Source organism: Hemitrygon akajei, chromosome 4, assembly GCF_048418815.1.
Source record: "Hemitrygon akajei chromosome 4, sHemAka1.3, whole genome shotgun sequence".
NCBI lineage: Eukaryota > Metazoa > Chordata > Chondrichthyes > Myliobatiformes > Dasyatidae > Hemitrygon > Hemitrygon akajei.
Window position 1 is genome coordinate 40766615 of NC_133127.1, and position 27607 is coordinate 40794221.

Here is a 27607-nt window from a genome sequence, read left to right on the forward strand (position 1 = left end):
AAGCACAGTTACCCGCTGAGGGGAAAATTAATCTTAGAACATTTGTGCTAAATGTATTTGAGTTGCTCATGCTCACCCTGGACTAATGGAGTCAATGGAACTGCACGTTGGGGTTGTGACTGGTGGCTAACACTCTCATATATTTCATGTTAGTAACCAGCATCCTTTTCTGCTCTCCTTCCCGGTCCAGTTATCATTAAAAGTAACTTATACAGGAAGCTAATTCTGAAACAAATGCACATTGGAATGAAAATCAGAAACAAAAAATACCTGCAAATACAGGTTTCCTCCGCAATCCGAAAGTAGAGCGTTCCTATGAAACCTTTCGTAAGACGAAATAGCGTAAAGCGAAGGAGCAAATACCATTAATTTATATGGGAAAATGTTCTGAGCAGTCCCAGATCCAAAACATAACCAAACAAATCATACCAAATAGCACATAAAACCTAAAATAACACTAACATATAGTAAAAGCAGGAATGATATGATAAATACACAGCCTATATAAAGTAGAAATAATGTATGTACAGTGTAGTTTCACTTACCAGAATCGGGAAGAATCGGCCAAAAATTGATTTGTAGAAAAAAAAAATCGGCATGCACACGCATGCACACACACCTGCCCGTGCAAGGCTTTCACGGTCATGGTAGTCTTTCTCAGGGTAAACACAAGTTTAAAGCGGGCGCCTTTTTCCGTAAAAGTGAAAATTCTCTTCGGATTTCTTTCGGTTAGTGAAAACAGGTACTAATGTAGGTTTTTCGTAAAAGCGAAGTGGTGTAAAGTGAACTTTCGTAAAGCGGGGGATGCCTGTACTGGAAATCTGAAATGAATACAGAAAATACAGAAGAAGCTTCTCAGATCAGGTTGCAGCATTAGAAAGAGCAACGGTTAAATATTGCAGCAATCCATTAGGACTATTGCAGTGTTTCAACCCAAAATGTCAACAATTCCTTTTCTCCCTTAGATGCTACTCAACCCATTAAGTTCCACCAGCAGATTGCTTGTTGGCTCCAGATTCCAGCATCTACATTCTCTTGTGCCAATTATTAACATCACCAAGCAATCTACAGACCAAGTCTACGTAAATGTGATTGGTGAAAGTAAGTTCAATGGTCAGCATGGAAGAGGTGGGCCAAAGGGCCTACATCAATGCTGTACAGTTCTATGACACTGTTTCAGTTTTTTAACCTGATATTATCTGCCAAAGTGATAACATTATAAAGTCATTAGCATTCCTCAGTCAGCTCAAGGTGAGACACAGCACTCTACCATCACAGAATAGATACGGTATGGCAGAACAGCCCAGCCGTGGGCTCCCAGTGGGAATCCACAATCAGCAAAATAGAAGATCAGATTATTATTTGAATGCTGGAATATTGCAGCATTGTTTTGTGCAAGGGATTTTGGAGGACTTGTGCCAAAAGGTTGGTTTGCAAGCTGTCTACAAGAAGGGTCAGAGCTGTCTCTATTTCCTGAGGAGACTGAGGTCCTTTAACATCTGCCAGACGATGCTGAGGTTGTTCTATGAGGCTGTGGTGACCAGTGCTATCATGTTTGCTGTTGTGTGCAGGGGCAGCAGGCTAAGGGCCGCAGACACCAACAGAATCAACAAACTTATTCGTAAGGCCAGTGATGTTGTGGGGGTGGAACTGGAATCTCTGACGGTGGTGTCTGAAAAGAGGGTGGTGTCCAAGTTGCATGCCATCTTGGACAATGACTCCCATCCACTCCATAATGTACTGGTTAGGCACAGGAGTACATTCAGCCAGAGACTCATTCCACCGAGATGTAACACTGAGCGTCATAGGAAGTCATTCCTACCTGTGGCCATCAAACTTTACAACTCCTCCCTCGGAGTGTCAGACACCCTGAGCCAATAGGCGGGTCCTGGACTTATTTCCACTTGACACGATTAACTTATTATTTAATTATTTATGGTTTTATATTGCTATATTTCTTCACTATTCTTGGTTGGTGCATCTGTAACGAAACCCAGTTTCTCTTGGGATCAATAAAGTATGTCTGTCTCTCTGTCTGTCTGATTATCAAAAAGGGAAATGGAATGCTGATCTTCATAGAATTTAAGAGCAGGATTTGGGTCTGCTACAACTGTACTAGGTACTGGTGAGGCCATACCTGGAGTACTCTATACGTTTCTGTTTTCATTATCTGAGAAAAGATCTACTGTTTTTGGAGGCAGTGTAGAAGAATTTCACTAGGCTGATTCCAGAGATGTTTAGCTTAGCCTGTGAGGAGAGATTAATTCGCCTGGGACTCTACTCCCTGGAATTCAGAAGAATGAGAGGGGATATTGGAGAAACTTATACAATTGTGAAAGGGATAGATAAGACAGAGGCAGGAATGTTGGTTCCACTGGTAGGTGAGATGAGAAGTAGGAGACATAGCCTCAAGATTTTGGGAAGGAGATTCTATTTGGAGATGAAGAAAAACTGATTTTCCTGAGAATAGTGAATCTGTGGAAATCTCCACCCAGGGAAGCAGTGTAAGCATTTATATATTTCAGGTAGTTAGATAGATTTTTGGATAATTAAGGTTTATGGGGAAAAGACAAGTGGAGCTGAATCCACAGCAGATCACTTATTGTATGGGGGATGGGCCAGATGGCCTGATCTGGTTCCTTTTTCTTATGTTCTTATTAGTGTAACTGAGTGCTTGATAGTCAGTATGGACTCGATGGGCCGAATGACCTGTTTCCATGCTTTATGACTGTAAATAGTGGCTGCCAAGCAGTGCTAGATTTGCCAGAGGCTCTCATGTCCCAAGAAAAATAAAGGATACTAAAGAAGCAATTGAACCTTTGATCCAGGAACGAGTGCTGTAATCATTGGTCTATGAAATTGTTGGAAGTGCCCATGGCTGTGTTATAAATAGAATACACATTGCAATCATTTTGCTATTTTATGAAAAGGTCTTCATTGTAGAGTTATACAGCACAGAAATGGGCCCTTCAGCTCTCCGCCTTCATGTCAGATCATTTTACTCATTGATACAAACCTTGCTTGCCAGGATTAGACCAGTAACCTTCTATGCTTTAGCAATTAAAGTTTCTTTCAAGTGCGATATTATCCAGATAGATCCAGTATGTGATCCCTAACCAATATTAATAATTTCAAGCTTAATTTCTGTCTAAATGATGTGAAGATGTCAAAGGAATGGAGTCATAGTTAGGTTTGTCATCATGGGGATGTCAGAGGTTATTTTTACTGAGAGTGGTGGGTGTGTGACCTACACAACCAAAGGTAGTGGTAGAGATAGATACAGTAGAGGTATTTAAGAGAATCATAGACAGACACATGGATGAAAGAGAAATGGAAGGCTATGTGGAAGGGAAGCATTGGAACAATCTTGGAGTAGGTTGCAACATTTGAACTGAAAGGCCTACACTATGCTGTACTGTTCTACGTTCCAAGAGAATTGGTGACTTTCCATAACATAGTTGTCAGAGATGGCTAATCTGGTCAAAAATCCTGGAGAGTCAACAATTACATTTAAGAAATAAAATAGCTAATCAAGAATTCTGCCAGTTTGAGTCCATTCACCACAATCATATCTGCATGTCCTGTGGCGTTGTCCTTTCTGGTGGGTGTAATCCTGAAGATCATGCACATTCCTCCATACTCAAATTCCTAATTTTCATTGCCTTCTCCATGCCCTGCAATTGGAAAGTAAGTAATCTGTTTGTCAACCAACCTGAATAATCTTGACTACCATTGAGCCAACTAAATTGCTAATTCTTGGCCAAAAATTCTTCAATAATGCATCCCATACTCAAGTCAGGACAGCAGGGGCTTTGTGACAATATCACTACGAAGTCATACGCCATCCCATCCCCATATGGTAAAGCAAAGCCTTCAATCCCACAGGGTCAAAATCATGGAACACCGAACTACAGAAGGTGTCTTTGTTATACACACCTTGTTAACATTTCAAGTTTCCAGCATCTGTTGTACTTTGTTTTTGAATTCTTGCTAATTGGTGATTGGTTTATTCTTGGTAATCAGTAATTGTTTTACTATTGTGACACATTGAGATACATTGAAAAGCTTTTCTTTGTGTGCTATCCAGATAGATTATTCCAGATAAAAGTTCATTGAAGTAGGACAAAAAGAAAAATAAAACAGACTGTTGAATATCACTGAGACACAAGAGACTGCATGATAAAAATTTGGAGCAACACACCAAGAAGTTGGAGGAATTCAGTGGCTCAGGCAGGTTCTGTGGAGGGACATCTGTCGATGTTTCAGTTTGAGACCATTCATCACAAATGGAAAGAAATAGGGGAGATAGCCAGTATAAGATTGGGGAGTGGTGAGCAAGAGCTGATAGGTGCTAAGTGGATCGAAGTGGGGGGGGGGGGTGATAGCTGGAGACAGAAGGACTGAGTGAGGATCATGTTAGAAGCGAGGAGATGATAGTTAGAAATGATAAAGGGCTGAAGAGAATGGACTCTGATAAGAGAAGACAGTGGACTATCCAATAAAGAGAAGGAAGTGGAGAAGGGAACCATAGGGAGGAGTGTCTGGATGATGGGCCAGTGGAGAGGGCCATTGAGTACCTTTGTTCCATCTGCCAGAACAGCTGGGATCTTCCAATAACCAGCCACTTTAATTCCACTTCCCATTTCCAGGTCTACATAACTGTCTACTGCCTCCTTGATGGCCAATTTGAGGTTAGACATATATCACAGGAGCAGAACCTCAGATTCAGACTAACCTGAAAGCAGCAACATCGATTTAAAAAAAATTTTTGATGGGCTCCCATCTGATCCTTCCCTTTTTATCCCTTATCCCTCCAGCTCTCATCACCCTATGCATTTCTCCTCCCCCACCTTCTCCATTTAGCCATCACTCAGACTCTCCTTTTATATTCCTCCTGGCCTCAGTTTTCATTGCAAAGCAGTGGACCTCCTTTACTAACTTAGACATTGACACCTTTGAACTTGCTATCTGCCAAAGAGAAATTCATTCCTGCAGAATGCAGGGCAACGACATAATAATTTTTCATGAAGCTTTTTGGCCTGTGTGGCAGGAATCATTTTTCTCCTAACCAGCTAATGGATTTCTAATGTGAATTAAAGTTCTAGAGAGATAAATCTTTTGCTGCTTAGGTATTTATGATTCTTCATGAAAGTAAAGTCCCAGAAAGTCATAATTTATTCTCGTTTCATTACAGCTATGACTTTGTGAGAGTTTCTTTGATTATCGTTGAGAAATTGGGATAACTGATTGTTGAAGGGAAAAGTTTTGAATTTTTTGGTGCATGCTTTAGCTAAGGGCAAGTTGATTAATAACCCAAAGATAATTTCTCTAGCTGTGTTTGGTAAAAGACTCAATGCATTCGACATTTAATTGTCTCAGTTACCTTTTATTTTTTAAACAATATTTCGTTCTACAACAAATATCAACTGTTTAAAAATGTCATTATCATGTTGCCATTTTTGGGACTTCACTGTGCATAAATCCACCGCAGTTTCTTGTCTATTCCAACAGTGTCCACACTTCAAACATGTTATTGCTTTAAAAGCCCTTTGCAAAGTTCTGACGCTATGATGGTGTAGAACTGCAGATATATCTTTTCAACATCCTTGTGAGGTTTTTAAAGGATTTACAGCAGTCTAGTGTATGCTGAAGGGAATAAGCCCTTTGCATCTGCAACACATAATCAGCAATGAAGTTCTCCCTAAATACACCATGGAAAAACTTCATCGCTGATTATTTGTGTTATATAGTGGGTGAATGGAGCTTGTACACCACTTCATCTTGCTCCTTCAAGTAGAACTGAATTTCAAAAGTGAAATACAGATGGCAAATACATGTAAGAACCTTTCCTTGCAATAATTTAAAAAAAGGCTTAAACATCAAACCTACTTGCCTATTTTATTGAAAAATTTGAACATATTGTGCTTGGAAGTAGATACAGAGGGGATGTCAGGGGTAAGTTTTTTACGCAGCGTTTGGTGACTGCATGGAATGGGTTGCTGGCGACTGGTAGAGGTAGATACAATAGGGTCTTTCAAGAGACTCCTGGATAGTTACATGGAGCTTAGAGAAATAGAGGGCTATGGGTAACCCTAGGTAATTTCTAAAGTAAGTACATGTTCAGCACAGCATAGTGAGCTGAAAGGCCTGTATTGTGCTGTAGGTTTTCTGTGTTAGATTACTTATGAGTCCTGATGAAGGGTCTTGGCCCAAAAGGCTGTTCACTCTTTTCCATAGATGTTGCCTGGCCTGCTAAGTTCCTCCTGCATTTTGCATGTGTTTCTCCCCACAGTTTCTTGCAATTTTGGGTAGAACATTTGCCATAGCAATAAAGATGACTCCTGATCTCGCAAATTCCGTCATCATGGCTATTGTTCTCTACTGCTCTTCCTCTGTATCGTCATTATGTTCTTTTTCTTCCCCCGCCCCCTGCCTTTTTATCATTACCCCAGTGTATTTATATATGGAATGATTATTAACTCAGGAACTGGGTAACCACAAAACATAAAAATATTTTTTTAAAGGACAGGATTCTGGAATGTATGTACATCAACTTCAATTTTACTTTAAGCAAGGCATGCACATATCATGTGGTGGCATGATGACATATGCTATTCACGTATTTTTACATCTAACCCGTAATGAATTAGTTAAAAGAACAGCAATACTTTATCAAGCAATATCTTTACAATATTACTCATCTACTCCTGAAATATTAAATACACAATACTTTGCACTGCTTTCATTGCAAGTACACACCTCATTAAATTGGGAGATCCAAAATGTACATAATAGTCTAGGTGTGGGTCACAATGTCAGGTGTAGTTGAGGCTTTATAAGGCATTGGTCAGAATACATTTTGAGTATTGTAAGCTGTGCCTCATATCTAGGAAACCTAATGTTAGCATTGGAGAAAGTCCAATGTGTTTGATGGCTCTGGGCTTGTACTCACTGGAGTTTAGAAGAATGAGTGAGAAATCTCATTGAAATCTACTGCTTTATTGGTGAGGAGAGTTTAGGACCAGAGGGTGCAGCTTCAGAATAGAAGGGTGATTCTTTAGAACAGAAATGAGGACAAATTTTTTTGAAGGCCTGTGAAGGCCAAGTCATTGGGTATACTTAGAGTAGGGGTTGAAAGGTTCTTGGTTAGTAATGGCATTAAAGAATACAGGGAGAAGGCAAAAGAATGGGCTCAAGAGGGAAAATCAGTCAGCCGTGACAGAATGGTGGAGTAGACTCTATGTGCCAAATGGCTTATTTCTGCTCCTATGTCTTATAGTCCTAAAAGAAAAAACAGACTGCAGAATGTAATATTGCATTCACAGAGGAAGTGCAATGCAGGTGAACAAAAAGAGCACAAGGCCCACAACAAAGTATACTTGAGAGGCCTAGAGTTCATCTTCATTGTATAAGAAGCTTATTCAAGTGTTTTGTTGCCACAGGGCAGAAACTGTCTTTGTACCTGGTGGTATGTGTTGTACCTTCTGCATGACAGGGGTGGGGACAAGAGAATTAATGAGGAGGGAGAGGTCCTTGAATATATTGGCTGCAAGATACAAGACCAGTCCTCTCCTTTGTCATTCAACAACATGGTGCACATTCTGCCCACGCTCATAGATCAATATTTCCTACCTGTTGTAATGTGAGTATTATTAAAAGTAAGTTCTTTCTTTCTTTTTCAATCTTTTTATTAATATCAACATGATAAGATCAGTACATAGATAATGGGATTACAAACTTACAAAATTAAAGTGAACATAAAAGGATACATAAGCAATAAGTACAATATAGTTGTCTTCCCAAATCATGAATGATACAAATATATAAACGAGACAAAAAAACTAAGTAATTCATGTTCAAAAATAACAGAAAAGAGAGAAAAAAATTAATACCCTAAGAAAAACTAAACTATTAAGAAAAAAAGGAGAAAAAAATATTTTTTAAAAATGGGCTGTTTATAGTATCTATAAAAAAATTACAAAATCGTCAGTGTCCCCAACTCCGATCCTCTCAATATATATATATAAAACAAATAGGATTGGAACAGGGTCAAATTACATCATGTGAAAATATTGAATAAATGGCCTCCAAATCTTTTCAAATTTAATAGAAGGGTCATATACGACACTTCTAATTTTCTCCAAATTTAGACTTAACATAGTTTGAGAAAACCAATGAAATACGGTAGGGGGATTAACTTCTTTCCAATTCAACAAAATAGATCTTCTAGCCATTAATGTAAGAAATGCAATCATCCGACAAGCAGAAGAACATAAATGGATTGACCCCATCATTGGTAAACCAAAAATTGCAGTAATAGGATGCAGTAATCCTTTTCAGAAAGGTGTAATATCAAATGTTTACAATATAATTATGAAAATACATTCAGAGGCCTTTTATAAGATTAAAAATGATTGGGAAAGAGAACTTAACTTTATTATCCCTATTGAGAATTGGGATAAAATTCTTCAATTAGTTAATTTATCCTCTATATGTGCTAAACATTCATTGATACAGTTTAAAGTTGTGCACAGGGCTCATATGTCCAAGGATAAATTGGCTCGTTTTTATTCCCATATAAATCCTATATGTGACAGATGTCATTCTGAGATAGCTTCTTTAACTCATATGTTTTGGTCATGTCCGCTTTTGAAAAAATATTGGAAAGACATTTTCGATATTATTTCTACGGTATTGAACATTGATTTAAAAGTAAGTTAATACTAATCGGGAAGCTTTTGGTAACAAGAGGCGGGTTCCCGGCTTGGCGGGGTCTTTACTTCCACTCTTTTTACTCCTGGTATGCATTGTATATAGTTCCACCGCCCATGCTGCACGAGGTAACTGGACGCCTCTGTATTGTAAATATCATTTGCTGTCCCAGATAAAGATGTTCTTTTGGCCATAAAATTGTCGAGTGGTCTTTTGTAAAGTGAAAGTTACCACATTACCCTAACTCTAGCACCACTTCAAAGGCATTGTTGTGTGTTCAAGAAACAATTCCATATCCATGTGAGACTCAGCTTTGAGGAATGAATGTTGGAGAAACTTTAGAATGTAGCCTGCTGGTCAGAGGAAGGCAGAGCTGGGATCAACTGAGAAGGAAGAACTCGCTCTCTGCTCAAGATTCAAGATTGTTTAATGTCAGTTCCAGTACACAAGTGTAAAGTGAATGAAATAATTGTTACTCTAGATCCGATGCAGCACCGAAAAAAAGAAGAAAATACTAATAGAAAAAAACAATAAATTAAATACGTAAGACAGCTGATATACAAGTCCATAAAGAGACACTAGGCACAGGAAGGTCTGTACATCAGGTGACTGATCGGAAATGATGGTTGGTTGGGGGTATGGAGGGGTGAGTTAGTGGCTCGAGTGTTGAGTCTGATGGTCCCAGTATGGATGCTAAGCACTCCCTGATGGGAGTGGGACAAATAGTCCATGAGCAGAGTGGGTGGGATCCCTCATGATGTTAGTCATTTTCCCCTCACCATTGGTAACAATTGTTCAGACTGTGTGGGCAGTGTGGGTCTCTGTGAAAGCTTTAGTTCTGCTGTAGGTCTGTCTCACTGACAGGAATAAGATATGGGCATCTTCAAAAGCCTCAGGCCACTTGTATGAATGGACCTCACAAAGGATTTATGAATCTAAGCTTCGTCCACATTAATTAGTCATCAAGGTTAAAGGCTGGGTCATGGGCCTCTGGCTGTCTGTGACATGTGTCAAGTGAATGCAAAGCTTCATTCTGAAAGGAAACTGAGCTCTTTTAAGGTTTCATAATTGTGACCCTGGGTCATCCATTAGAGCAACTAATGGACTGCATATCACAAATAATAAACAAAATAGAAACATGTTTCATTTGTAGCTGGATGAATACAAGGCTATTTCACTTCTCATGATTCACCACAGTAAGTTAGGGACCTCACTTTAAGCCATGTTAACTATTTAAGAGCTTCACCTTTCAAACTCCTGAGCCTCATATAACCCTTTCTGACATTTCTGCATTTATCCATTTCTGGCCTATTTCCAAATTTTACCTCCCCTCCCTTGGTGTCATGCCCTTATTACCCTGGACTTTCTTCCCCACATCTCTCTAACCTCTTTCCTCACGTCTAATCTGTAAAATCAACTTTAGTTATTAAGTTTCTAACTAACTGTTCTAGTACATGAATCACTGTCAAATTTTGTCCAAAACCAATCCTGATACTGGGTTTTAACCATGGGTTCCTTTCCTCACAGATGATGTTCAACATGCTGACTTCCTCCAGCAGATTTTTTGATGCTCTCGATTCCAGAATCAGCAGCCTCTTTGTGTCTCTCTTCATCTGATGACATCTACATGAAGAGACTTGAGATAGTTTGTTAAAACGCCAAAGGTTTATCTTATTAACAAAGTATGTATGCAGTAACTCTGAGATTTGTCTTCTCCAGGTAGCCATAAAATACAGAAAAAACATAATAGTTGAAAGACATCAATGCCACCCCCCATATGAAAAGAAAAAGAAACAAAAACTCACAAACCCGAACCCCCCAACCCCTCCCTCACACAAAAACTAGTGGATCACCCACATGGAGAAACCCCGAACCCCCAGCCTGCCAACCGGCAACAAGAACGAATGGACAGGAATGTTAAAAAAAAGCATAGACCTGAAAGAGGACAATATGAACGAGTGTTCAATCAGCCCCTCTGAGGGAAGCAACCCGAACCGCTCGCTATCCTCTGCATTTTATTATTACATCGGATCTTTTCATGGAAGCAGGGTTTTGCTGCCAGAATGAGTTAGAAACCAGTCAGAGTCTTAGTTGGCCATCACTTGAAGTGTGTAGTTATGTCTTCTTGGGATCTGCGGAACATAAAAGACATTTTATGCTCCAAGCCCTTTGGAGGAGAGAGGAGGGAAGAGATGGCAGAGAGAATAAGACTATGCTCAGGATGACCAGAAAATGTTTGGAATCTGCTTGTGGTGAGGGTAGAGACACATACTCTCACTATATTTAAGAAGCATCTGGACAGGACAGGCAATTCCACAGAAGACTGTAGACCAAGTGGGATTAATGTAGATGTGTTCTTGATGGTTGGTATAGATGTGCTGGTCTAAAGAACACATTTCAGTTCTGTATGAGTCTTTGACTATGAAAAAATATATTCATTTGCAATTTTAATGAACGTCACTGCTGAAAAATAGTTTGGGAGTGAAGAAGCTTCAAAAATCAATAAATTAAACTTCCTAAAGGAGAATAGTGCCTATCTTGGAACTTTGGGAGATCTATGTGAGGCTTAAATCGAGACTCTAATTGCTGAATGCTGATTCCAATGGGACATCTACCAAAGGGGCAGCAGTGCTAAAAAAAAAACATCAGGCTTTCTAGCTCATTATGAATATGGTAACAATACAGTTGTCTTACTGGATGCCATCTGGGAAATTTAAATTCATTTACTGAACAAAATTTGAAATATCAAGCTCATGTTACAATGGTAACCACAAAATTACTGTATCACTGCAAGAGCCCATCTTCCCTGATGTTCTTTGGGGAAGGAGTTATGCCATCCTTAGCTGGTCTGGTGAAATGGGACTCCAGACCAATGGTAGCTTGATTGATTCAACTGCCTAATGAAGTGGCCAAAGAGCCATTTAATTTCAAGGGATATTAGGGAAGGTAGTAAATTACTTGTCATTGACATCTGCTGTGGGGGAAAGAAATGTTGTTACAGGATAAACTAGGAAATAAGCTTTAAAGCTTGAATGAATCCTGAGCTGCTTAAGATTCAAGGCCTGTATGGTTAGAGTTCAAAGGTCAAGTATTCCACGAGTTGTCTTGGTACAACCATAACCTGAAACACACACAGCTAGGGCAAATTTAACCTCAAGTAACTACAGGGAAACTGCATGTACTGGTTCCAACTCGGTTTATTCCCTGTTCATCACAGATAGTGGAGAATAATATATGGTAGTAATAACCCAGCCTTTCAATTGATCCTTTGTACTCACACCCAGCAAATTAAAGGTTACAAATGATATCCATTCCTAATGTTCACTGATAGACCATTTCCCTTTTCCTATTTGTTGATCTAAGTCAGGGGTTCCCAGCTTTTGTTATGTCATAGACCCCTATCATTTACCAAGGGGTCCAAGGACCCCAGGTTGGGAACCCTTGATCTAAGTTGAATTCGTTGTTGTAGGCACAAGTACAAGTATTCATGGATGCAGTGAAAAACGTAGTTACAGCAGCATCACTGGCACATAGTATTAGAGACACAACATTCTGATGCACCGTCAATAACTTTCAGAGATGTGAGGCGAGATAGGCTTTTATTAGCTGGAAGAGAGAGCACTATCAGCAGCAAGAGACCATCACACAACATCCTGGAGACTGAGGGAGGAGCGGTGCCTCCAATCGCCTTTATACAGGGGTCTGTGGGAGGAGCCACAGGAGCAGTCAGCAGGGGGGCGTGTCCAGATGGGTATATGTAGTTCACCACATTCACCCCCCCTTTGTTTTAAAAGAGAGTCCCCACGGGGTGAAGTTTCTTACAAGTATATTTACGGGTTAAGTCTATCAGGTGGTCGAATCTGTCGCTGCGATCTACATAGCACCGGTGGTTGTGCTGGTTCCAGCCTGACTTGAGGTGTCAACCCATTAGGCGTCAGTAATCCCTCATGCGTGTGCGAGGTGCCCGGTATGGGAGTGTCGTGAGGAATCTGTGTAGGGCTTGGTGTGCGTGGTGTCAGGTGGGTATACACCTCGGTGGGTACAGGGTTCATAGTCACCGTGGAGTGTTCGGGGTAGTGGTCTGCTGCTCCTGCGGGTGCCAGGTCGTGGACAGAGACCGTGTCCTCCCGCCCATCAGGTAAGACCACGTAGGCATACTGGGGGTTCGCATGTAGTAGGTGAACCCTCTCGACCATCGGGGGAGTATTTATTGCTCCTCGCATGTTTCCAGAGCAGCACTGGCCCTGGGGATGTCAGCCAAGCCGGTAGGGTGGTCCCAGTGGCAGACTTCCTGGGAAAAGAAAAGAGTTGCTCATGAGGGGTGGTATTGGTGGACGTACATAACAGGGAGTGGATAGAGTGGAGTGCCTCGGGGAGGATCTCCTGCCAGCGAGAGACCGGCAACCCCTGTGACTTAAGGGCTAAAAGTGTGGCCTTCCACACAGTGGCATTCTCCCTCTCCACTTGTCCATTTCCCCGGGGATTATAGCTCATGGTCCTACTGGTAGCAATGCCCCTAGCCAGCAGGTACTGGTGCAGCTCGTCACTCATAAAGGAGGACCCTCTATCACTGTGGATATAGCAGGGATATCCGAACAGAGTGAAGAGCTGGTGCAGGGCTTTTATGATGGACGTGGTAGTGGTGTCGGAGCAGGGGATGGCAAAGGGGAACCGCGAGTACTCGTCGATTATGTTGAGAAAGTAGGCATTGCGGTCAGTGGAGGGAAGGGGGCCCTTAAAGTCAACACTCAGTCGCTCAAAGGGGCGGGTGGCCTTGATAAGTTGTGCGTCCTGCAGGGCCATGTCGGCCGAGCTCTGGAAACGCAGATCGGTTTTGAAATCCTGAGCAATCTCCCGGACCAGGCGCTGGAAGGGAAGTTTGCGGATGAACAGCTCAGTGGATTTCTGGTAACGCCGGATCTCCCTCAGAGCCACGGTGCCAGGTCGGTAGCAATGAGGCTTCTTCACTCCCACAACATCCTGGAGACTGAGGGAGGAGCAGTGCCTCCAATCGCCTTTATACAGGGGTCTGTGGGAGGAGTCACAGGAGCAGTCAGCGCGGGGGGGGGGGGGACAAAAGTTCAAAGTAAGTTTAATATCAAAGTACATACTACATATGTCAGCACCCTGAGACTCATTTTCTTGCAGGCACTCACAGTAAATACAAAGAAACACAATAGAATCAATAGCACCCAGCAAGATGCCAAACACCAATGTGCAAAAGACAACAAATTGCACAAAGACGAAAAGAGAAAAATAATAATAATAAATAAGCAATAAAAATCAAGAACATAAGATGAAGAGCACTTGAAAGTGAGTCCATAGATTGTGGGAGCAGTTCAATGATGGGGTGAGTGAATTTGAGTAGAGTTATCCCAAATGGCTCCTGAACAAGGTGTGGGTCTCGAGATTCCTGTACCACCTCCATCATGGCAGCAAAAAGAAGAATGCATGGCCTGAATAGTGAGGGTTCTTTGATGATGAATGGTGCTTTCCTGCAACAGTGCTCCATGCAAATATGCTCAATGTTGGAGAGAGATTTAACTGTGATTGACTGGGCTGTAACTACTACTTTTTGTAAGCTTCTCCATTCAAGGTAATTGATGTTTCCATACCAGGTCATCGTGCAATCAGTCAACATACTCTCCACTGCATATCTATAGAGGTTTGACCAAGTTTTAAATGACATGCCAAATCTCCTGAAACTTCTCAGAAAGTAGAGGCACTGCCATGTTTTCTTTGTATCACACTTACATGCTTGACCTAGGACAGATCCTCTGAAATGATAACACTGAGGAATTTAAAGTTTTTGACCCTCTCCACCTCTGATCCCTCGATAAGCACTGGTTCATGGACCTCCAGTTTCCACTTCATGTAGTCAATAATCAGCTCCTTGATCTTGCTGTTATTGAGTGAGAGGTTCTTGGTGTGGTAGCACACAGCCAGATTTTCAATCTCCCTCCCATAATGCTGATTTGTCACCACCTGTGATTTGGCTAATAACAGAGATGTCATCAGCAAACTTGAATGTGGCATTGGAGCTGTGCTTAGCCACACAGTCATAAATGTAAAGTGAGTAGAACAGGAGGCTAAGCACACAGCCCTGTGCTGATAGTGATTGTGAAGGAGATGATGTTGCCAATTCAAACCAGTTGGGGTCTACAAGTGAGCAAGTCAAGGATCCAGTTGCACATAAAGGTATTGAGGCCTAGGTCTTGAAGCTTATTGATTAGGTTTGAGGGAACGATAGTATTGAATGCCAAGCTGTATTCAATGAAAGTCATCCTGATGTGTGCATCTTTGCTGTCCAAGTGTTCCAGGGTTGAGTGAAGAGCCAATGAAACGGCATCTACTGTTGAACGGTTGTGATGGTAGGCAAATTGGAATAGATCAAAATCACTTCTCAGGCAGGAGTTGATTGGTATTATCACCAAACACTCAAAGCACTTTATCACTGTAGATATAAATGCTACTGGATGACAGACACTGAGGCAGGCTCCCATGTAGTAGGTGAGGACAAGAGGAAGGCTATTCCTGGTGTGGTGGTGGGAGGATGGTGTGAGGGCAGATGAGGATAAGGAGTATAGTAGGATATTCCAACTATGTGCACTGAGATCAATTTGTGCCTCAGTTATACAGTAAGTAAGATCTTCACCAATTATGAAGAAAAATGTGAGGTCGTATGGGGAACTTAAAGGAAGATTTAAGCTATTGGCAACTCCAGTATTTGATCTCAGCCAAATGTAATTTCCATAATTGGATTAATGTTCTCCACTAGAAACTCCCTTTATTGTGCATTGGCTGCTGATATGTCTGAGCATGGCGTTATTCATCAGCAGGTCTCAGGGTTGTACAGTGACCTTTGCAGAAGGGATATGATGTTTCATCCCATTGTTTTGAAGTATTGGAAGAGGCGTTCCAGCTCATTAAGCTAGCTTGAAATCTTGTGATGGCAGGTCTTTTAGATTACATTATAAACACTACACAATTGTTCTTGGGCTTTCAAGAAATGGGTCAATACTTGGAAAAGAAAAGAATAATCATGTAAGTTTTCAAAAATAAAACAAACTGAAGGCGTCTTATGTTTAATGAAACCCATAACACATTTTCTTCTTTTCAAATCTTTTTATTATTATTATTAACACGTTTTACTGAACTCCAAAAACTAAACATAAAAACACACTGAAAATCTTTACATAATGCCAGCCTCTTAAAGCGAAACCCTGATACAATGTCAATGGTTGTGAATTATGTACATTTATCCCAAATACAATAGAGTCAGATCTATGGGGAAGGAAAGAGGGAGTGAGACTAAAAGTTGGTGTAGATACAAAAAAGAGACATAATCTCTGCTTGTACTCTATAATGCCCTATCAAGCCAGACATTTGTCACTGAGAGTTAGAAATAATTAATTCTCCAGTCTATCGGAATTAAGATTGTGTGGAGAGTATGTGAGAACCACCTATTTATAATACGTTGAACTCATAATTCAACAAAGTTAAGGGTGTGATGTGAGTCATTCTCACTGGTGTACTGTAAATAGAGATTATGCATTTAACAATTACAGATCCGACTCAGATCATTAAACTGCCTACTCCCATTGTCTTGCACCTGGATCATTGTCCCTAATACCCCTCGCGTCCAAGTACCTACCTAAATTTCTCTTAAATGTTGAAATCACCCCCACATCCACCACTTAAACTGGCAGCTCAATTCACACTCTCACCATCCTCTGCATGAAGCTGTTCCCCCTCATGTTCCCCTTATGTTGGATTTGATTATTATGGATGAGGTCTCAGGGTTCTTGGAGGCACATGATAAAATAGGCCGTAGTCAGCATGATTTCCATAAGGGAAACTCTTGCCTGACAAATTTGTTGAAATTCTTTGAAGAAATAGCAAGCAGGATAGACAAAGGAGAATTGGTTGATGTTGTGTACTTGGATTTTCAGAATGCCTTTGATGAGGTGCCACGTATGAAGCTGCTTAATAGACTATGAGCCAATGGTATTACAGGACAGATTCTAGCATGGATAAAACAGTGGCTGATTGGCAGGAAGCAAAGAGTGGGAATAAAGGGAGCCTTTTCTGGTTGGCTGCCGGTGATTAGTGGTGTTCCACAGGGGTCTGTGTTGGGACCAATTCTTTTTACATTTGGATGATGAAATAGATGGCTTGTGGCAAAGTTTTCAGCCAATATGAAGACAGGTGAAGGGGCAGGTAATTTTGAGGAAGTAGAGGCTACAGAAAGACTTAGAATTAGGAAAATGGGTAAAGAAATGGCAGTTGGACTACAGTGTTGGGAACAGCATGGTCATGCACTTTCGTAGAAGAAATCAAAGGGTAGACTATTTTCTAAATGTGAAGAAAATACAAAAAAAAAATTTGAGATGCAAAGGAACTTGGGAGTTCTTGTGCAGGAATCCCTAAACATTTCAAGAGGACTAGAATATAAAAGCAAGGACGTAATGTGGAGACTTTATAAAGAACTGGTGAGGCCTTACTTGGTGAATTGTGAGTAGGTGTGGGCCCCTTATCTTAGAAAGGATGTGCTGAAACTAGGAGGTTCACGAAAATGATTCCAGGATTAAATGGCTTGTCATATAGAAACACAGAAAACCTACAGCACAATACAGGCCCTTCGGCCCACCATGCTGTGCTGAATACGTTCTTACTTTAGAAATTACCTAGGGTTACCCACAGCCCTCTATTTTTCTAAGCTCCATGTACATATCCAGGAGTCTCTTAAAAGACCCTATCATATCCGCCTCCATTACTGTCGCTGGCAGCCCACTCCCTGCATAAAAACTTACCACTGACATCTCCTCTGTACCTAATTCCAAGCACCTTAAAACTGTGCCCTCTCGTGCTAGCCATTTCAGCCCTGGGAAAAAGCTTCTGACTATCCACATGATCAATGCCTCTCATCTTATACAGCTCTATCAACTCACCTCTCATCCTCTGTCACTCCAAGGAGAAAAGGCCAAGTTCACTCAACCTATTCTCATAAGGCATGCTCCCCAATCCAGTTAACATCCTTGTAAATTTCCTCTGCACCCTTTCTATGGCTTCCACATCCTTCCTGTAGTGAGGTGACCAGAACTGAGCACAGTACTCCAAGTGGGGTCTGACCAGGTTCCTATATAGCTGTAACATTACCTCTCAGCTCTTGAATTCAATCCCATGGTTGATGAAGGCCAATGCACTGTATGCCTTCTTAACCACACAGTCAACCTGCGCAGCAGATTTGAGTGTCCTATGGACTCCGACCCCAAGATCCCTCTGATCCTCCACACTGCCAAGAGTCTTACCATTAAAACTATATTCTGCTATCATATTTGATCTACCAAGATGAACCACCTCACACTTTCCTGAATTGTACTCCATCTGCCACTTCTTGGCTCAGTTTTGCATCCTATCGATGTCCCGCTGTAATCTGACAGCCCTCCACACTATCCACAATACCCCCAACCTTTGTGTCATCAACAAAATTAATAACCCATCCCTCCACTTCCTCATCTAGATCATTTATAAAAATCATGAAGAGAAAGGGCCCCAGAACAGATCCCTGAGGCACATCACTGGTCACCAACTTCTATGCAGAATATGACCCGACTACAACCACTCTTTGCCTTCTGGGTGCAAGCCAATTCTGGATCCACAGAGCAAGGTCTCCTTGGATCCCATGCATCCTTACTTTCTCAATAAGCTTTGCATAGGGTATCTTATCAAATGCCTTGATGAAATCCATATACACTACATTTGAAGAGTATTGAATGGCTCTGGGCCTGTACTCACTAGAATTCAGAAGAATGAGGGTGACCTAATTATAACCTATCAAATGGTGAAATCTTTGATAGAGTGGATGTTTCCTATGTTGGGAGAATCTAAGACCAGCGGGCACAACCTCAATAGAGGAATGTCCTTTTAGAACGAAGATGAGCAGGTATTTCTTTCACCAGAAACTGGTGAATTTGTGGCATTCTTTTTCCATTCTTTGTGGAATTGGTGGAGCAGCCTCGATGGGCCAAATGGCCTAATTCTGCTCTATATCTTATGGTCTAAACATTTCACCTTTCACCTTTAATCCATCACCTCTAGTTCTAGTCTCACTCAACTACAGTGGAAAAAGCCTGTCTATACCTCTCATAATTTTGTATACCGCTATCAAATCTCCCCTCAATCTTCTACATTCTAGCAATTAAGTCCTAACCTATTGAACCTTTCCCTCTTACTCAAGTTCTCAAGTGGCCTGGCAACATCCTTGTAAATTTTCTCTGCACTCTTTCTATGTTATTTATATCTTACCTGTAAGGAGATGACCAAAACTGGATACAGGACAATACTCCAAATTAGGTCTGACCAAAGTCTTATACAATTTCAAGATAATATCCCAACTCCTGTACCCAATATATTGATTTTTGATGGCAAATGTGCCAAAAGCTTTCTTTACAACCCTATTTATCCATTTTCAAAGAACCATGGATCTGTATTCCCAGAACCCTCTCTTCTAACCACATTCTCCAGTGCCCTACTGCTCACCATGTAGGTCTTACCCTCATTGATCCATCCAAAGTACAACACTTCAAACGTCTGTATTAAATTATAGCTGCCATTTTTCAGCCAATTTTTCCAGCTGATCCAGATCTTGCTGCAAGCTTTGATAGTCCAGTACATCCCCAATCTTGATGTCATCCACAAATTTGCTGATCCAGTTTACCACATTATCATCCAGATCATTGATATAGATGACAAACAACAATGGATCCAACACCAGTCCCTGTAGTACTCCACCAGACACAGTCCTCCACTCCGAGAAGCAACAACCTATTACCACTCTCTAGCTTCTTCCATGAATCCAATATCTAATCTATTTTACTGCATCATCTTGAATGTCAACCAACTGATCCTTCCTGACCAGCCTCCCAATGACCTTGTAAAAGGCCTTACTACAGTCCACATAGACAATACTGAGTGCCTTGCCTTCAAGTTTCCAGTGACTTCCTCAAAAAATTTCATAAAATTGGTTAGACGCAACTTATCACACACAAAGCCATGTTGACTGTCTCTAATGAGGGAGAAAGCTGGGGAGTGGGGCTGAGGATCAGCCATGATTGAATGGTGGAACAGACTCAATGGGCTAAATGGCCTAATTCTGCTCCTATGTCTTATGGTCTAATCAGTCTCTATCTATTGATATAAAAATACACCTGATCCCTTGGAATACCTTCCAATAACTTGCCCACTACTGATGTCAAGCTCACTGGCCTATAATTTCCTAAATAATTCATAGAGCCTTTCCTAAACAAATAAGCAACATTAGCTAGCCTTTGATCTTCCAGCATCTCACCCTTTGCTAAGAATATTTTAAATATCTCTGCTTGGGCCCCTACAATTTCTGTACTAGCCTCCCACAGGGTCCTTGGGACACTTTGTCAGGCCCTGGGGATTTATCCATCCTAATTTGCCTCAAAATAGCAAGCACCTCCTCCTCTGTAATCTGCATTACCTCACTCCTTCGACTCTGTGCCCATCTGCTGAGTAAATACTGATGCAAAACATCCACTTACCAAGTACACCTTTGCCAGAAAATAACCTATCCCGAACCACACTCGCCAGATCATTTCTGATATCATCAAAAAATTTCCCTGGCATGTAGGAAGCTGACATGATAGAGCTATGTAAACTCATGAGAGACAAATATGGGGTAAGTTGTCAGAGTGTGTTTCCTATGGCAGTTGTATCTACAGATAAGGGACATACGTTTAAGGTGAGAGGGAGGAGGTGGAAAGGGAATCTATAAAGTAATTTTTTCTGCTCAAAGTAATTAGTATCTAGAATGAACTACCACAGGAGTGGTGGAAGCAGGAACAGTAATAACATTTAAGAGGCATCTGAACAGGTACTTGATTGAGCAAACCATAGAGTAATATGAAATTAATACAGGTAAGTGGGATTAATTTAGATAGGCCTAATAGCCCTGATGTAGAGATTTGACACAAACCATGTATATTTCCTGTTCCCCATGCTGCTTGACCTGATGAGTTCCTCCAGCAATTTGTTGATCGAGATTCGAGCATCTGTAATCACCTGTCAGTTGCACAACTTTAATTGCTGTGCACACTCTGATCAAGATGGAGAAATGTTGATTGACCAAGAGAGTTGTTTGGAAATATTTTACTGTGCTTGGCGGTTGAAGCCTACAGTGGAATTATCCTTCTTCCTTCCACATCTGAGATGGAATCTGAGAACAAAGTCAGACTCATATTGCTCAGAAACAGACCATTCAGTCCATTGTCCACACTGACGTCAAGCAACCCATTCATTCTACCTTAATCCCATTTTGTTCTCCTCTCAATCCCATCCATTCTTTATTTTTGTAATTTTTTTTATTGAAGTTCATCGTCAAACAAACATTTCCATAAGATGTATTTCAGACATTGTACATATATATCATATAATCATATATGTCACAAATCTCCACATAGTATTTATCTGAGGTATACACTTATAGAAAAGAGTAGAAAGAAAAAACAAGCAAAAGGAAAAAACTATGTACAAGTAGGGAGTGATTTTTTTTTAACAACATATTCATTGATTTGTGAGAATAAAATCAGGCCTATGAGGTATATTGTAGTTAAACCATTTTTACCCTGCCAAATATACCTTGATAACATCTTGTTCCATTCATTGAATTGATTTTGATTAATCTCTATTGGTAGGGTCTGAAAGAGATTTAACAGTCTGGGCAGTATATTCATTTTAATAGATCCAATCCTTGAACTGAGACTGAAAAAAGGAATCAGGTTCTATCTTGCCATATCTTTCTTAATTTTTTAAATATAAAGGCTGATAATTACATTCTGATCATTTTGCCAAATCTTTTGGCATAATGATGCCCAAATATTTGAAAGACTCTGTTTACCATGCTACCTACTATCATGCTACCATGATATCTACTTTCAATTTCTCTTGGTGGGCTATAGTAATATGAAAGTAATTGGGTTTTATCTATGTTGATCTTGTACCCTGATAATTGACCATATTGTTCAAAGGATTGCATCAATTTAGGTAAAGAGTATGTTGGTTGCCCTAGATAGATCAAAATGTCAATTGCATAACTAGCCAATTTATGCTCTATCCCTTTAATAGTAATTCCCTTGATATCTTCATTTTGTCTGATGTATTGAGCTAATGGTTCCAGATATAATGTGAAGAGTAGCTGTGACCATGCACAACCCTGTCTCATGCCCCTTTCTAGGGTAAGACTATTTGATAAATATCCATTAATTTTAATCCTAGCAGTAGGGTTGTCATATAGTGTCTGTATAGTTTTAATAATTGTGTCTTGGAAACCAAATCTATGTAAAACTCTGTAAAGAAAATTCCATTTAACTGAATCAAATGCCTTTTCAGCATCCACGCTTATCACTATTGCTTCGATTTTATTTTTTTGTATATGATCCATAATGTGAAGTGTCCTTCGTATATTGTCTTGTGTTTGGCGTTGTCGTATAAAACCTGTCTGATCGTTACATATCAGTATGGGTAGAAACTCCTCTAATCGTTTGGCCATGATGGAGGTAAATAATCTATAATCTACATTAAGAATGGATATTGGTCTAAATGACCCACGTTCCATTTTATCCTTGCCTTCTTTTGATATAGCTGAGATTATCGCTTCCTTCCAACTGGGTGGCATTTGTGCCTTTTTTAGAGCCCAGTTCAGTGTGGGGAGTAAAACAGGAATTAACTCATTTTTTAAATTCTTTGTACCACTCTGCCATATACCCATCTGATCTGGTGACTTGCTTAATTTAAGCCTACTAATTGCAGCTTTTAATTCAACTTCAGTTATGTCAGCAGTCATCGTTCTATTTTGTTCTTCACTTAAAGTGGGTAATTCAAGAAGGTGTCAATTTGGGTTATGCTTCCCCCTGGAACTTTGGAATATAGAGTTTTGTAAAACACTTCAAAAGCTTCTTGAATTTCACTTAGCTTATTTTTTATCATTTTTGTTCTTGGGTTCCTAATTCTATGAATTGTATTTTCTGCTATCTTTTTTTTCAGTTTCCACGCTAGTATTTTCATAGACTTTGGTCCACTTTCATAATGTATCTGTTTCAGAAACATTAAATTTTTCTTGATTTCTTGCGTAGCCAAACTATTAATTTAATTCCTAATTTTTTTAAATTTCCCCTAATGTATCCTGTGCCAAATTCAATATATGTTTTTCTCTAGTTCCTTCAGCCTATTTTGTAATACTGTAGCGGTAGCTAAATACTTTAGCTGCGCTAAAATAACGACACAGAGTCGGTAAACTGAAATTAAAGAAGATTTTATTCGAACTTCACAGCCTTGCTTTAAAGCCTCCCTCATCCCGCCCTCCCCGGGCGTGGATGCTGTAAGGGGCACGTACTCACAAACCCCTGCAGGCTTTTCCCTTTGTTGGTGAAGCAGACCTGGCCTTTGTGCCGGCGTGCTGGCTATTTGTGAGCCGGTTCGAGTGCACTAGGAAGTAGGTCACCACATAATCCCCCCCCCCACCCCCCGACCCGGCGATACACCCCCCCAATGTCCACAGTCTGGGCCGGACCCTGTTTGGGAGGTCGGCCTCTGCGCCGCGGTGCCGGAAACTCGACCGGTTGCACCAAGTTATGAATGGAGTCGAAAACACGTCGCCGCCAGGCTGCCGGGACGACGGGACGGGGCTGACCGGTGGCGATGTCACAGAGTAGGGTCCTCTCACCTGGGCCTACGGGGAGGTCCTGGAGCTGCAAACCGGAGACTGCGGTTCTGTAACTCGGGATCTCCTTGTCTGCCTGCTGCGCCTCTGCCAGCGCCTCAAAGTCTACCTCTTGGGAAAGGGCATGAATGTTAGGGCGAGAGAGCGCATCCGCCACGACATTGTCCTTACCCGAGACGTGCCGGACATCCGTCGTGTACTCAGAGATGTAGGACAGATGGCGCTGCTGGCAGGACGACCAGGGATCAGACACCTTCGTGAACGTAAAGGTAAGTGGCTTGTGGTCTGTGAACGCGGTGAAGGGCCTACCTTCTAAGAAGTACCTGAAATGCCGGATTGCCAGGTATAGCGCCAACAGTTCCCAGTCGAAAGCACTGTATTTGAGCTCGGGTGGCTGCAGGAGTTTGCTGAAAAATGCCAGGGGTTGCCAGTGACCCTCGATGAGTTGTTCCAGCCACCCCACCGACTGCCATGTTAGATGCGTCCACTGTGAGGGCGGTAGGGACGTCCATTCTGGGGTGCACTAGCGTCACGGCATTCGCCAAGGCTTCTTTTGTTTTAATGAAAGTGGCGGTGGACTCCTCGTCCCAGGTAATGTCCTTGCCCGGACCCGACAGCAGGGCGAACAGGGGGCACATGATTTGGGCAGCTGAAGGGAGGAAGCGGTGGTAGAAATTGACCATACCTACGAATTCCTGAAGGCTTTTGATCGTGCTGGGTCGGGGGAAATGGTGGACTGCATCTACCTTAGCGGGCAGAGGGGTTGCCCTGTCTTTAGTAATCCTGTGGCCCAGGAAGTCAATGGTGTTGAGCCCGAACTGGCATTTGGCCGGGTTGATTGTTAGACCGTATTCACTCAGTCGGGCATAGAGTTGACGGAGGTGGGACAGATGCTCCTGATGACTGCTGCTGGCTATGAGGAAGTTGTCCAAATAGATGAATGCGAAGTCCAGGTCGCGTCCCACCGCGTCCATTAACCGCTGGAACGTCTGTGCGGCATTCTTCAGGCTGAATGGCATGCGGAGGAACTCGAAAAGGCTGAACGGGGTGATGAGAGCCGTTTTGGGGACATCGTCCGGATGCATCGGGATTTGATGGTATCCTCGGACGAGGTCTACCTTGGAGAAAATCCGTGCGCCGTGCAGGTTTGCTGCAAAGTCCTGAATGTGCGGCACAGGGTAGCGGTCTGGTGTGGTAGCCTCGTTCAGCCTGCAGTAGTCGCCGCACGGTCTCCAGCCCCCTGTCGCTTTGGGCACCATGTGCAGGAGGGAGGCCCATGGGCTGTCGGACCGCCGGATGATCCCCAATTCCTCCATCCTCTTGAACTCCTCCTTCACCAGTCGGAGCTTGTCCGGGGGAAGCCGCCGAGCACGGGCGTGGAGGGGTGGTCCCTGGGTCGGGATGTGGTGCTGTATGCCGTGTCGGGGCATGGCTGCCGTGAACTGCAGTGCCAGAACCGATGGGAAATCTGCCAGGACTCTGGTGAAGTCGTTGTCAGACAGCGTGATAGAGTCTAGGTGTGGGGCTGGCAACTGGGCTTCTCCCAGGGAGAACGTCTGAAAGGTCTCGGCGTGGACCAGCCTCTGCCTCGGCAGGTCGACCAGTAGGCTGTGAGCCCGCAAAAAATCCGCACCCAGAATCGGTTGGGCTACGGCGGCCAGTGTGAAGTCCCACGTGAACCGGCTGGAGCCGAACTGTAGCCGCACCATACGGGTGCCGTAGGTCCTTACTGTGCTGTTGTTCATGGCCCTCGGGGGGACCCGGTGCCCTGTTGCGGGTGTCGTAACTCGTCGGAGGTAAGACACTGATCTCGGCACCGGTGTCGACCAAAAAACGGCGTCCCGACCTCTTGTCCCACACATACAGGAGGCTATCCCGATGGTCAGACGCTGTAGCCATCAGCGGCAGCTGGCCCTGGCGTTTCCCTGGAACTTGCACGGCGGGCGACAACGGCGGGCTTCTGCGCCCCACTGCTGGTGGTAGAAACACCATTGTTCGTTGGGCTCCCCACCCCTGCCTCTGGGGTTAGCGGGCTCTGGACTGGTTTGCTGCTGGGAGCGTGGCCTGGTGATCTGTGCGACGGACGCCCCACTCTCCTTCTTGGCTTTCCACAGCACATCTGCCCGGGCTGCCACCTTCCGGGGGTTGTTGAAATCCGTGTCAGACAGCAGCAGGCGTTATGTCCTCGGGCAGCTGCTCCAGGAATGCCTGCTCAAACATGAGGCAGGGTGTGTGTCCGTCAGCCAGAGACAACATCTCATTCATTAAAGCCGATGGAGGTCTGTCCCCCAAACCATCCAGGTGCAGTAAACGGGCAGCCCGCTCGCGCCATGAGAGTCCGAAAGTCCTTAGGAGCAGGGCTTTGAATTCCGTGTATTTGCCGTCCGCTGGGAGAGACTGTACGAACTCCGCAACCTGGGCCGCTGTGTCCTGGTCGAGGGAGCTCACCACGTAATAGTAACGTGTGTCCTCTGAGGTTATCTGCCGAACGTGGAATTGGACTTCTGCTTGCTGGAACCAGAGGTGAGGTCGCAGCGTCCAGAAGCTTGGCAGTTTCAACGAAACCGCATGAACAGATGCGGCGTCGGTCATCTCCGGTCCAAAAATTGTTTGGACCGTCAGGGTCACCAATTGTAGCGGTGTGCTACACGCAGCACTAAAATAACGACACGGAGTCGGTAAACTGCAATTAAAGAAGAATTTATTCGAACTTCACAGCCTTGCTTTAAAGCCTCCCTCATCCCGCCCTCCCCGGACGCGGATACTGTAAGGGGCACGTACTCACAAACCCCCGCAGGCTTTTCCCTTTGTTGGTGAAGCAGACCTGGCCTTTGTGCCGGCGCGCTGGCTATTTGTGAGCCGGTTCAAGTGCGCTAGGAAGTGGGTCGCCACAATACCTCTGATGTTTTATTCCTTTTTTTTTCTTATATGAAGATATCGTTATAATTTTCCCTCTTAAGACAGCCTTCAGAGTATCCCGTAAAATGGGAGGTGAAACCTCTCCATTATCATTAACTTCTAAGTAGAGACCAATTTCTTTTTTAATTTGTTCCTTAAAGTACGGATCATTGAGTAAACTTGAATTTAGTTTCCAAATAGTATCCTTTGGTTGTAGGTCAAAATCAATAGATAAATATATAGGTGCATGGTCACTTACATCTATTGTCCCAATTCCACAGGTGTTTATTTTGTCTTTGTCTTTTCTAAATGTTATGAAATAGTCTATTCTTGTATATACAGAATGTGGAGCAGAATAATGAGTGTAATCCCTTCTGTCAGGGAAAAGGTCCCTCCATATATCAATTCAACATCCTCAAAAAATGTATTAACTTTCTTATGTAAAGATTTTGTTTCATAGGTTTTTCTATTGGAAGAGTCTAAGTTTGGTTGTAATTGTAAATTTAAGTCTCCTCCACATATCAGGAGACCTTCTGTTTCCGTTACCATAATATCAGTAATTTTCTGAAAGAAACCAATATCACTTCCCAGGGGTGCGTATATATTCAATAGAGTAACTGAATTGCCGTCTATATTCCCCCTTACCAGAATATATCTGCCTTCTTTATCTTCCATTTCGAATATTTTTTCAAAATTTAGCTTACTTGAGATAAGAATAGCAACTCCTCTCGTATGTCCTGATTTATATGAGGAGAAAAACAGATTAGTGAAGCCCATTCTCTTTAGTTTTTTATGCACATTATCACTTAAATGAGTTTCCTGTAAATATACTACATGGGCTTGTTCTTTTTTTCATTTTGGATAAAATTCTCACGTTTGATTGGATTTAATAGCCCATTTACATTAAAAGAAAAGAATTTTACCTTGTCCTTAGCCATCTGTATTTATCTGTCAATGTATCATTGAAATTATAATAAAACTTAATCGATCTACTCCCTGAACAAATAAGAACCAAGAAACGCAAATAATAACAAAAATGGCAATATGTGTGATTCCAAAGCTGAGGTCTCTAGTAGATGACCCTGCGTTGAGCTAGAGGAAATGTCTAGCTGTGGGGGATAACCCCTCCTATTTGTGAGTTGAGGGCCCCATTGTAGTATTCATAAAAGTCAGTGAACAAATCCATTACACAGAAAAGATTTCCCTGTGTACTCCTATATATATATATATATATATATATATGCACACATA

The 27607-nt window shown here is 42.2% G+C and overlaps 1 protein-coding gene across 5 annotated transcripts in view; it reads left to right on the forward strand.

Moving 5' to 3' along the window:
- LOC140726275 (netrin receptor UNC5C-like) overlaps positions 1 to 27607 on the forward strand; it is a 359820-nt gene that overhangs the window by 214056 nt on the left and 118157 nt on the right. Inside the window, exon 1 of one of the 5 annotated variants that reach the window (XM_073042435.1) lies at positions 10290 to 10394. The exons of the other annotated variants lie outside the window; for them this stretch is intronic. The gene's annotated coding sequence lies outside the window, so the exon portion shown is untranslated. Of the gene's footprint in view, positions 1 to 10289; positions 10395 to 27607 lie in introns of those variants that run through there. 5 annotated transcript variants of the gene reach the window in all.